Source organism: Aythya fuligula, chromosome 4, assembly GCF_009819795.1.
Source record: "Aythya fuligula isolate bAytFul2 chromosome 4, bAytFul2.pri, whole genome shotgun sequence".
NCBI lineage: Eukaryota > Metazoa > Chordata > Aves > Anseriformes > Anatidae > Aythya > Aythya fuligula.
The window spans coordinates 38,254,469-38,266,742 of record NC_045562.1 but is presented as its reverse complement, the minus strand read 5'-3'; the positions used below and the strand labels follow the sequence as shown (position 1 = coordinate 38,266,742).

At 39.3% G+C, this 12,274-nt stretch overlaps 1 long non-coding RNA gene across 1 annotated transcript; it reads right to left on the bottom strand.

Annotated features, from left to right (window-relative positions):
* Positions 1 to 217: 217 nt before the first annotated feature.
* Positions 218 to 2,214, bottom strand: LOC116489196. The gene is made up of 3 exons (XR_004253248.1): positions 2,163 to 2,214; positions 1,678 to 1,742; positions 218 to 260 (listed from the first exon to the last, which is right to left on the bottom strand). It is a non-coding gene; the product is annotated as an uncharacterized LOC116489196 (long non-coding RNA).
* Between the last annotated feature and the right edge of the window lie 10,060 nt (positions 2,215 to 12,274).

Below are 12,274 nucleotides of genomic sequence, written 5' to 3'. Positions count from 1 at the left end.
AAAAAGTTATTAAAGTACGTTGAACCGTATCTTAACTGATTATACACCTGAGGTAGAGAGCATTGAAGATCATTATGCAACCTCCGGGTTATTTTTCCTTTTTCTCTCCCCCCTCCCCCCCCTTCAAAAACACTGAAAACAGATCTTTTACAATAATTTAGAAGCCTAAATATATAAAATTAAAAGGCCACCTTGAAAAATCTTTTTCTCAAAGTACCTCGTTTGTTCTTCTTAAAACGTTGTCTCTGTTTTGTTCTTACCTAATAATAGAAACAAAAATCAAAGGTTCTAAAAGGAATACCGCCAATAATAATTATAAGGTAACTGAGTCTAGATTACAAACTTTTACCAAACCTGCATGTAGCATTTGCTTTTCTGCAAGTATATGTTGCTCTATGTCCTTGTAATTATATTTAGAGCTTTGTATGCTCTGTAAAACAAAATCTTCCTCGTAGTGTTTAATCAAGCTAGCTCACTTTAAGATAAGAATGAACTAAAACGAAGAACATGTTTAGAAAGCAAATGCCAAATGTCACAAAAGAAACAGTGAATAATCTATGTACATTTTACTTCCACTTTTTGTGGAAGTATGGCAGCATAATTTACAACACTTACACCTTCAAAATGCATCCTGCGTTGCCATTGTCTGTATGATAAGACTTTACTTACCAGAATTGCAATGCTTATGCATGTCTCATGCTCTTTACTGTTATTCATGCTAATGTAAATAGTAGAATAAAAAATCAAATTAAGCAATGATATACTGAGCTTATTTCCAACTTTTTTAGGTGACGGTAATCTTCTACAATTCATGCTCTACTTGAGACTTTATTGGAATAACAAAAAATTAAAAAACATTTAAATAAAGAGGCTTTATACAAATTTAGAAAATAATATTGGAAAGATGTCAGGCAACAACACAATATTTTCACTGTGATAGCACTAACTGAAAATTCTAACTTCTGGAACAGTTACCTCAAAAATATATTTAAACTATTCCTATATTGTCACCCATAGTAATACACCCTGTTTAAATCTATAGAGAAATGTGATGGGAAAACAGTAAATCATTATTTTCCATCCTATTTTTTTCACTTCTTTTTATATCTGAACTCTTCCTTACAGGTCTGCTCTTTTTCTGTACAGATTTATTGAGTCACAAGTGACAGCATTGTCCAGGTTACAGCTGAACTAACACAAACAGCAATAAATCCATGAGGTAGCCAGAAGATAAAACATGCAAGGAAGCTACAGTCTCAGGCCCCTTCTGGACAAATTGCCTAAAGACTGAAACATTAAATTCAAGACAAAGTTTACAGGTGTAGCTTATTTGTTCTTCTGTCTTTAAGAATTATTAAGTCTTGTCTACTGAAAAATGATTTTAGCAAATAATGCCAGTAGTTGTATTATAATCAGTTATATAAAAAAGAATATACAAGTCAAATACACTTTTGACAGAATATGACATTAATTTGACCATTTGACCAAAGTATTTAAGAGTGCATATACTTCCCTCTTGTAAAAAAACAAACAAACACATACAAAAACACTAAAAATCTAAATTCACAATTTTGTACTAGAAATTAAGAATTGAAATGCACTAAAAATGTTCTTTCATCTTAAAGCAATTTGTAAAGTATTTTTAGTGACAATCACAATGGAGCAATCAGTACGTACTGTTGGAGGTATATCCTTTCTTTCCAATCTCAGATAGTTCTCAGAAATTTAACTTTGCACTTGTTCTGAGAAAACAAGATACCACCAAATAGCATTATCATTTGTGATTATTTTCCCCAGAAATCACTGTAGATGATTATAATGTTCAAGACTTAACTTATCAGAATGATACATCAACTATACAGATCATCATATATATTGATGGTAGACCAAAAAAAAAAACAAACCAAAACAAAACAAAATAAAAAAACAAACAAGCAAGCAAGCAAACAAACAGAAGACAGAGCAAATGAATAGTTTTGTTTGTTTGTTTGTTTGTTTTCCTACAAGTAGACACTGACAGGGTCAGGAGGTTTGCAGCGTTACTGTCCCTGTAATTCTGTTCTCAATTGGCAGGGAATTTCATATATCTGTAGCAGGTACTTTAATGTTAATTTAAATGTTAAAATGAGTAACAAAGTAAAACAAATTTAGTTATAAATTACCTCCAACATTCAGATGATGACAGAAGCAAGGAGCAGAATCTAGACTGCATGCAATCTAAAATAAAAGAAAACTGAATTAGCTAAATATTTTATCATATTAGTTGAAAGCCCAAGACAGTTCTTTATAAGTCCTGTTTCTTATTCCTGTCATTTACAGTAATGTCTGGGAAAATGCAGAAGAAAAAAAAAAGTGTGGTGTTTGTTTGTTTGTTTTTGTTTTGGTACAGTTTAAATCCCTAAAACTTCAGCAGTATTTGCCTCTGAGTTTTGGCTGTGTTTGAAATGAAAACTAGATAATATGACAGACAAATTATTAGTATTTTCTGCAGTTTCAGAAGAAAGATTAAGATCACTGGTCTGCCTTACAGACAGTGAGAAAAGAAGCAGTTTAGGGAGGATGCATGACATGGTCACTGTATGCAATCCATTCCCCCTGTATTCCCCAACATTCATATTGAATTAAAGACATAAAATGTACATGCTTGCCTGCTCCTGCTATTACCTGTTTATGAACCTTCTATCCATGTCTAACCCTGCTTTGAATCTACTAATAGTGTTTGCCCTGCAACCAGAAGTTTTCTACCTACTGAGAAAAAATATGATATTTTGTCTAATTTAATTATATCTTCTAGTAATGTCAGTGATAGCCCTCTAGTTTTAGTTCTGTGAAATTTGGTGAAAATCAGTTTTGCATTGACCACCTGTCTGATTTTGTAAATCTTGACAATATACTCTGTTTTCTTTTTCTCAAAATGTCTCTCAAAATGCTTTCATGAAGCCAGTCCAGAAAAGAGGGTTAAACTGGGGTACATCTGCACAAAAAGACTTAGAAATTGCTTGGAATACAGACTTTTTTTCAGACTTTTTTTTTTTTTTTTTTTTTTTTAAACTGAGAAGAGAGTTTAGCTAATACAGTGATGTGTAGCATTCTAATGACTAAAAAGGAAGTTAGTTTATTTCAACATTTCTGAACTCAAACCTCCTGTAATTTCAGGAAAAAAAAAAAAAAAAAAAAAAAAAAAAGAGAGAGAGAGAAGTGATAAAGAGCAAATAGAGTTAAAAGGATGTTTCTGTTATTTATTTATTTATTTATTTTTCTTTTTAAATCAAGGCTGGACATACCTTCAGGCTCCCTGTCCTGAGTAAAAACTCCCAAACAGTTTTCTACAGCCAGAGCTTGAGTATTCTCTCACAGTCCTCTCACAGTCCTGGTTCCAGGATGCAGCCTGGGTGTGGGGCTGTTTTGTATTTCATCATCCTTTCAGACTTTTAATTTTAGCTTTATATTTGATTTGCCTACAGAATTTTTCTCTGGTCTATTTTACTCTATCCGATTTTGGCTTTCTTTCCCCTTTATTTCATTTTTCTGCAGTGTCTCCTAAACAACCTGTAAATTATTATTTCTATTTTTTCATATCAGAATGCATTTTAAATTTATCAGAACGAATATTGAGCATTTTTAAATAATAGTAATAAAATTACTAGTGAATGAGAAGCTGATGACAACTCTATGAGTATATGTTGTAAGTAATTTCATTTGGATATTTGGTAGTTAGGTATATTTTCTAGAAACAAACAACAAAAAACAGGAAAACTACAGAGGACTAGTATCCATGAGACCAGTTAAGACAAGATGTTTCTGAGACATTCAGCTGGAATGGTTCAGAGTTTGCACTTGGAAAAAGAAATATGCTGTGTCTTAATGGAATTGATCCCTATCCCTTCTGACTGTGAGGGTGGGACATACTGGTCTCCTTTTGGTTATGATACACATCTGCCATGTGTATGCTTATGAAAAAGTAATCAAGACTCAGGAGAATTCCAGCATTGCACAATTGATAGAAATGAAAATAGAATTGAAACAAACCTAAGGACAGAAAGAAAGATCAACTTTAAAGGGCAAGGAAAGATCAATAGAAAGTTTCTTTATCCTTTCCTCCTAGCTCCTGATATGATCAGGCTGCTAGAAGATCAGTAATAAAAAGGCTGAAATCATCCCCCAGGGTTATTTTCTAGCCAAGGACTAAAATACAGATTATACAAGCCTGGCAGCTTTCAGCCTCCATTTCTTTAATATAGATAGAGAAACACCATATGTTTTGTTCTAAGATTGAACTGAACATTTTTGCTTCAGATTCATTTTTTTTCCCATCACCAATCAAAACTTAATTAATCATAAAAGCTCTAATAATTTCCCATTCAAACTGTTCCTCTAGGGCTGAGCTAGAGTTTCCACCGCTGTATTTTTTATTATTATTCATAACAAAAAATATTTTGTTTTTCCTCTAAAAGATCTACTTGAATCATAAAACATATGGAGGAATCCTACGGTTAATGGTGTTCAGAAGCTCTAATTTGATGATCATGACTACTTCAATCTCATAATTTATAACTCTGTGATTTATATGTTGGGACTGCTAATCAACAAGAAAATCTATAAAACTGGATAGTTTCACATTATCTCCTACATCTGAACAGGCTCTCCTACTTCTGAATAGAAAGAATATGTACTGAGAAAATGGTAAATTGTCCTTATATTTTTCAATAAATGAAAATATTAAGAAAAACAACCCCAGTTTTTCTGTTGTTATTTCATTTCCTTTTTATTATTTATTTAGTTTGTGGAACTAGCTATAACTTCTCTCTTGCACTTATTAAATGTTTGATGTTGGTCCTAATATTTTTCTTTATTTTTTAATCTATGTGTCAGAATGGTGGCTGCCCAGCTATTTTATCTTCATAGTTTATTTTTATGGCTTCAGTTTACTTTCCACAGACACCATTTTAAATAAGCAGCCATTTGCTCTTTTTATAGACACGTATCTTTGCTGTTCTTAACAATTCAGACATTTTGCAGCAAAGAAACATAGATTATATTTAAGACACTATATTTATGTGAAATAGCATAGTTCAAACACCTGCTTTCAGTCTCCAGTAAACTTCCATGGAAATCAGTAGATGTAATAACAAAGCTACAGAAGTTTATGAAACCCTTTGGGAGAGTCTGAAGATTTCTGGACTAGTCATTCCAGCTACTGTTTAGTTGGAAAAGACTGAAAATGTTGTGGCTTTTTTTTTTTTTTTTTCCACGTGCACTAATACTTACTAAATGCTTTTATACTCATATGTCTGGAAGGAGAAGGCTTGTTTGCATTCTGTTGACAAAGGCAGAGATGAGACCAACAGGCACCAACAGGCAGACACCAGGCTTGCTGCAAACCATCTTTAAGCTAACTTCTCTCTGGATGGAGGGATAGTTCAGTCTTCATGCCATTTAGCTTCTCCTTGGAACTGCCAAAAGACAGGCCAATTAATGCCAGCTATGATGATATTTCTGGTATGGACACTTTTCCTTTGGGAGTTGGATTGAGTTTGTTATGCTCATTTAAAAAAAAAAAAAAAAAAAAATAATTATGAACAGGTGGTAGAATGTTTTAGTCATGCCAATTTGCGTTGGTCTTTAACCAAGAACTTAATTGTCTGTTAATCTATTACCATTCACTTCAGCTATCCTTTGGGAAAAGATGTTTTCATAACACAAATTGCTGCCTCAATAGTAAAGAAGTATCACCTAAGTGAATAGGTGATAAGGTGGAAAATATTTTCCCTAAATTGTAGAGAAAAAAAATGTTGTTTAGATATTCTCTAGCAATAAGAATATCAGCTATATATTATGAACAGGGGAAAAAAAACAAAACAAAACACAACTTTATAGTTTGCCAATATTGATATTTTAGTTTTTCTTAATCACATTTATATATATATATATTATGAAACTTAAATTTCATAATTTGTGTTTATTTCACTTTTATTCAAATTTATTAATGTTTTGGGAGTGAGTTATCCTGGAATTGTATTCTTTTGTGCTGAGAATGCAAATTTATAACATGTGTTTTGATGTTGCAAATGACTGTCATTAAATAAAAGGACCCATGCCATAACATAAAGAAAGTATGACATCATGAAGTATTTAAAAAGGAGAAAAAGAAATAAAGGTACTGTTTTATAAATGCATTTTCACCTAAATTATTGCTATATCTTTTATATCTAAATACCATCATTTGTTTGTCACTTTTAATGTTTGCATTTACTGCGTCTTCAATAAAGTCTTTTTTTCATTTTTTTATGTTAAGTAGAATAAAGAAGAAATTCATTTGGCATTTTTAAGAGGAAGACATGATTTCAACATAAATAAAAATGATAATAAGTATAGTATAGCACAAGTTACTACATCAGCTTTATCGATAAAATAGAATAACTTTATTTGTGGTCATAATTCTACTTTATTAAATCTACATCCATGATCTACTGAATCATTGGAATGCTCATGTGTATTTCAGATACTTAAAAATGAAATTTGACTTCACTAAGTCTCAACCAATCTTCCACGCTGATAACATAACTGCAACCTAATTGCTTGCAAGCCACTTAAACAACATTTAAACAAGGAGAGCGAGAAAATGTAAGGACTATTTGGAAGCTTTCCTGGCTTAAGTACCTAATATGGAACAAAGGTATATTTCTGAGAACAGTAAATATTAGTTACTGTAATAGGAAAGTAAATGAGTGCTAAGATTATTGTTGAGTGCTAAGATTATTGTTGAGACCATTGTCTCAACAATAGTTTCAGACTGGAGGTGAGGAAGACAGATATCAAAGAAATACCATATTTTCATATTCTACCTGTTGTGGTTTAACCCGGCTGGCAGCTAAATACCACGCAGCCGTTCGCTCACCCTCCCCCCTCCCTCTCTGGGACGGAGGAGAGAAATGGAAAGTGAAGCCCGTAAGTTGAGATAAAGACAGTTTAATAAGACAGGAAAATAATAATAACAAAATAATAATAACAATAATAACAATAATGTTACAATGGTGATAATAGGAAAATAATAATAATATGTACAAACAAGTGATGCACAATGCAATTGCTCACCACCCGCTGACCGATGCCCAGCTTAACCCCGAGCAGTCCGGCCCCCTCCCCCCGGCTAGCCACCCCTATATATTGTTTAGCATGACGTCAGATGGTATGGAATACCCCTTTGGCTAGTTTGGGTCACCTGTCCTGGGTCTGTCCCCTCCCAGCTCTTACTGCACCCCCAGCCTGCCTGTTGGCAGGACAGAGCAAAAGGCTGAGATGTCCTTGGCTTGGTATAAGCACTGCTCTGCAACAATTAAAACATCGGGGTGTTATCAGCACTCTTCTCATCCTAAGCCAAAACACAGCATTCCACCAGCTACTAGGAAGAAAATTAATTCTGTTCTAACTGAAACCAGGACATCTATCCACCCCTTATTCCATACCATTTATGTCATGCTCAGGTTACACTCTTTTCCATACATTCTAATTAGTCACCTACAGTAGTCATAGTAGTGATAACATACAGTATTATATAGTAATTAACATGGTACAATTCAGTTCATGGGCTATTCTCACCCAATATTAAATCTCCTTGAGGTACACACCGGACCTCTCCGTTCTTTTGCATCACCCACCAAGTGTATCCAGGTCCCTGAGCGAAAACAATTCCACGAATAGGTTTGCCTTTTCCTGAGGCAGGAGTAGCCCAGACTGTTTTACCCAGCATATTTCTTACATGCACTACAGGAACTTTATCCCCATCTACAGTACGTAACAGGAACTTTATCCCCATCTACAGTACGTAACAGGTTTGATTGGGCAGGTCCGGCTCGGTTGGCAGATCCCCTAGTATTGACTAACCAGGTGGCCTTTGCCAAATGCGTATCCCAGTTTTTGAATGTTCCAGCGCCCATTGCTTTCAATGTAGTCTTTAACAGTCCGTTGTATCGTTCAACTTTCCCGGAGGCTGGTGCATGATAGGGGATGTGATACACCCACTCAATACCATGTTCTTTGGCCCAAGTGTCTATAAGGTTGTTTCGGAAATGAGTTCCATTGTCTGACTCTATTCTTTCTGGGGTACCATGTCGCCATAGGACTTGCTTTTCAAGGCCCAGGATAGTGTTCCGGGCGGTGGCATGAGGCACAGGATATGTTTCCAGCCATCCGGTGGTTGCTTCCACCATTGTAAGTACGTGGCGCTTGCCATTGCGAGTTTGAGGGAGTGTGATGTAATCAATCTGCCAGGCCTCTCCATATTTATATTTCAGCCATTGTCCTCCATACCACAGAGGCTTTGACCGTTTGGCTTGCTTGATTGCAGCACATGTTTCACAGTCATGAATAACCTGTGCTATAGCGTCCATGGTCAGGTCCACCCCTCGATCACGAGCCCATCTATATGTTGCATCTCTACCTTGATGGCCTGAGGTGTCATGGGCCCATCGGGCTACAAATAATTCACCTTTATGCTGCCAATCCAGGTCCACCTGAGCTACTTCAATCTTAGCAGCCTGATCCACCTGCTGGTTGTTTTGATGTTCTTCAGTAGCCCGATTCTTGGGCACATGAGCATCTACATGACGTACTTTCACAGCCAGGTTCTTTACCCGAGCAGCAATGTCTTGCCACAAAGCAGCAGCCCAGATGGGTTTGCCCCTACGCTGCCAGTTGTTTTGCTTCCATTGCTGTAACCATCCCCACAGGGCATTTGCTACCATCCATGAATCAGTGTAGAGATAGAGAACTGGCCATTTTTCTCGTTCAGCAATGTCTAAAGCCAGCTGAATGGCTTTCACTTCTGCAAACTGACTCGATTCACCTTCTCCCTCAGCAGCTTCTGCAACTCGTCATGTAGGGCTCCATACAGCAGCCTTCCATCTCCGATGCTTCCCCACAATACGACAGGACCCATCAGTGAACAGGGCATATTTCTTTTCATTCTCTGGTAACTGGTTGTACAGTGGGGCTTCTTCAGCACGACCCACCTCCTCCTCGGATGACATCCCAAAGTATTTGCCTTCTGGCCAGTCCATAATCACTTCCAATATTCCTGGGCGACTGGGGTTTCCTATTCGAGCCCGCTGAGTAATCAGTGCAACCCACTTGCTCCACGTAGCATCAGTTGCATGATGCGTAGAAGAGACTCTTCCCTTGAACATCCAGCCTAGTACTGGCAATCGGGGTGCTAGGAGGAGCTGCGCTTCAGTACCGACCACCTCCGAAGCAGATCGAACTCCTTCATATGCTGTCAATATCTCCTTTTCAGTTGGAGTATAGCAGGCCTCAGATCCTCTGTATCCCCGACTCCAAAACCCCAGGGGCCGACCTCGAGTTTCCCCAGGTTCTTTCTGCCAGAGGCTCCAGGTGGGGCCGTTCTCCCCGGCTGCAGTGTAGAGCACATTCTTTACATCTGGTCCTGTTCGAACTGGCCCAAGGGCTACTGCATGGACTATTTCCTGCTTAATTTGTTCAAAGGCTTGTCGTTGTTCAGGGCCCCATTCAAACTCATTCTTCTTACGGGTTACTTGGTAGAGCGGGTTTACAATCAGACTGTAATTTGGGATGTGCATTCTCCAAAACCCCACAACACCTAGGAAAGTCTGTGTTTCTTTTTTGTTAGTTGGTGGAGACATAGCTGTTATTTTGTTGATCACATCCATTGGGATTTGACGACGTCCATCTTGCCATTTTATTCCTAAAAACTGGATCTCTCGTGCAGGTCCTTTGACTTTATTTTGTTTTATGGCAAAACCAGCTTTCAGAAGGATTTGGACTATTTTCTTCCCTTTCTCAAAAACTTCCTCTGCTGTGTCACCCCACACAATAATGTCATCGATGTACTGCAGGTGTTCAGGAGCTTCCCCCTGCTCTAGCGCAGACTGGATCAGCCCATGGCAAATGGTAGGGCTGTGTTTCCACCCCTGGGGCAGCCGATTCCAAGTATATTGGACTCCCCTCCAAGTGAAGGCAAATTGTGGCCTGCACTCTGCTGCTAGAGGGATGGAGAAAAATGCATTAGCGATATCAATTGTGGCATACCACTTGGCTGCCTTCGATTCAAGTTCGTACTGAAGTTCCAGCATGTCCGGCACTGCAGCACTCAGTGGTGGCGTCACTTCGTTCAGGCCACGATAGTCCACTGTTAGTCTCCACTCGCCATTAGACTTTCGCACTGGCCATATGGAACTATTGAAAGGTGAATGAGTCTTGCTGATCACTCCTTGGCTCTCCAATTGACGAATTAGCTTATGGATGGGAATCAGGGAGTCTCGGTTAGTGCGATATTGCCGCCGGTGCACAGTTGTGGTAGCGATTGGCACTTGCTGTTCTTCGACCCTCAGCAACCCCACAACAGAGGGGTCCTCTGAGAGACCAGGCAAGGTAGATAATTGTTTAATGCCTTCTGTCTCTAAGGCAGCTATACCAAAAGCCCACCGGAACCCTTTTGGGTCCTTGCAATATCCTCTTCTAAGATAGTCTATGCCAAGGATACATGGAGCATCCGGGCCAGTCACAATGTGGTGCTTTTCCCACTCATTCCCAGTCAGACTCACTTCAGCCTCCAATACAGTCAACTGCTGAGATCCGCCTGTCACTCCACAAATATAGATGGGCTCTGGTCCTTTATATCTCGATGGCATTATAGTGCATTGTGCACCGGTGTCTACTAAAGCCTTATACTTCTGTGCGTCTGACGTGCCAGGCCATCGAATCCACACAGTCCAATAAACTCAATTGTCCCTTTCCTCCCCCTGGCTGGAGGCAGGGCTCCCCTAATCCTGGTCAGAATCTTCTTCATTTCTGTGTTTGAAGGACTGTCTGCTGGAAGTTGGAGCAGCAAACTTTTCAGAGAATCCCTTTTTCTTGATTGTTTTCTTTTGCAACTCACGTACCCGTGCCTCTAGGGTCACAGTAGATTTTCCATCCCATTTTCTCATGTCCTCTCCATGGTCTCGTAAGTAAAACCACAGGGTGGCACGGGGTGAGTACCCACCATATCGTCTTCCTTGTGTGGATGAACGCCTACCCCTGATAGCTGAGACACTGCTCTGTACAGGTACGGAGGAGAATAATCTCTCTTCAAGTTGGTGAACCTTTTCAGAAAGTTTCTCCACAGTGTTCTCTTTTGGTCGGTGGACACTGGTTGGTTCAGGTGGGGATGAAGATAGATTCTCTTTAAGTTGGTGGAACTCTTCAGAAAGTTTCTCCACAGCTGAGACGCAGGCCTGTAAGGAAGAGGAGAGACTTTCTTCGTACTGCCGGAGTTGTTTAGCCACTTCATCCACTGTGGGTTCCTCACCCTCTTTCCAGGCCATTATTGCCAATGAGCTGGCATATGATGATGGTGCACTCCGTACAAACTTCCGCCACATGGGTCGTGTACACCTGACTTCATCTGGATCTTTGGATGTTTGTCTGAGGTCTGGATCCTCATAAATCACTTCCCGTACGGCTAATTCCCTCAGGTACTGGATTCCCTTCTCCATAGTGGTCCACTTGCCTGGTAGACATAAAAGTTCTTCCTTGAAGGGATACCTTTCCCTCACAGCTGAGAGGAGACGCCTCCAGAGGCTGTGAGATTGTGCTCCATCTGCAATTGCTTTGTCAATGCCTGCGTCTCTAGCAAGGAATCCCAGTCGCTTGGCTTCCCTGCCGTCTAATTCCACACAATTGGCTCCAGAGTCCCAGCATCGGAGCAGCCAGGTGACAAGCTGCTCACCTATACAGCGACCAAAATCTTTTCGCACATCTCGTAACTCACGCTCGTTTAGGCTTCGGGTAGTTACTGTTGATTTTTCGGCATCCTCATCTTCCTCCTCCTGAACCCTTGATGGCCCAGCGTCGTTGTCGTCTCCGTCGTCTCTATACCTAGATTTGGCAGAAGACTCTCTGCGTTCTAAACGACCTGAATCTCTATACCATTTTTTCACTTTCTCTACAGGGGCAGCTTGCACTGCTACTGCTCGTTTCTCTGACCTTGTTACAGGGTCTGCCACAGAGGTTGGAATACCCTCCGCAGGGTCAACTTGCACTGCTACAGCTCGTTTCTCTGACCTTGTTATAGGGTCTGCCACAGAGGTTGGAATACCCTCTGCAGGGTCAACTTGCACTGCTACAGCTCGTTTCTCTGACCCAGCTACAGGAGCTGGAGCGGCTGCAGGGGCTGAAGCAGCTGTAGGAACCGGAGCTGGAGCAGCTGCAGGAGCTGGAACTGGAGCGGCTGCAGGAGCTTGAACTGGAGCAGCTG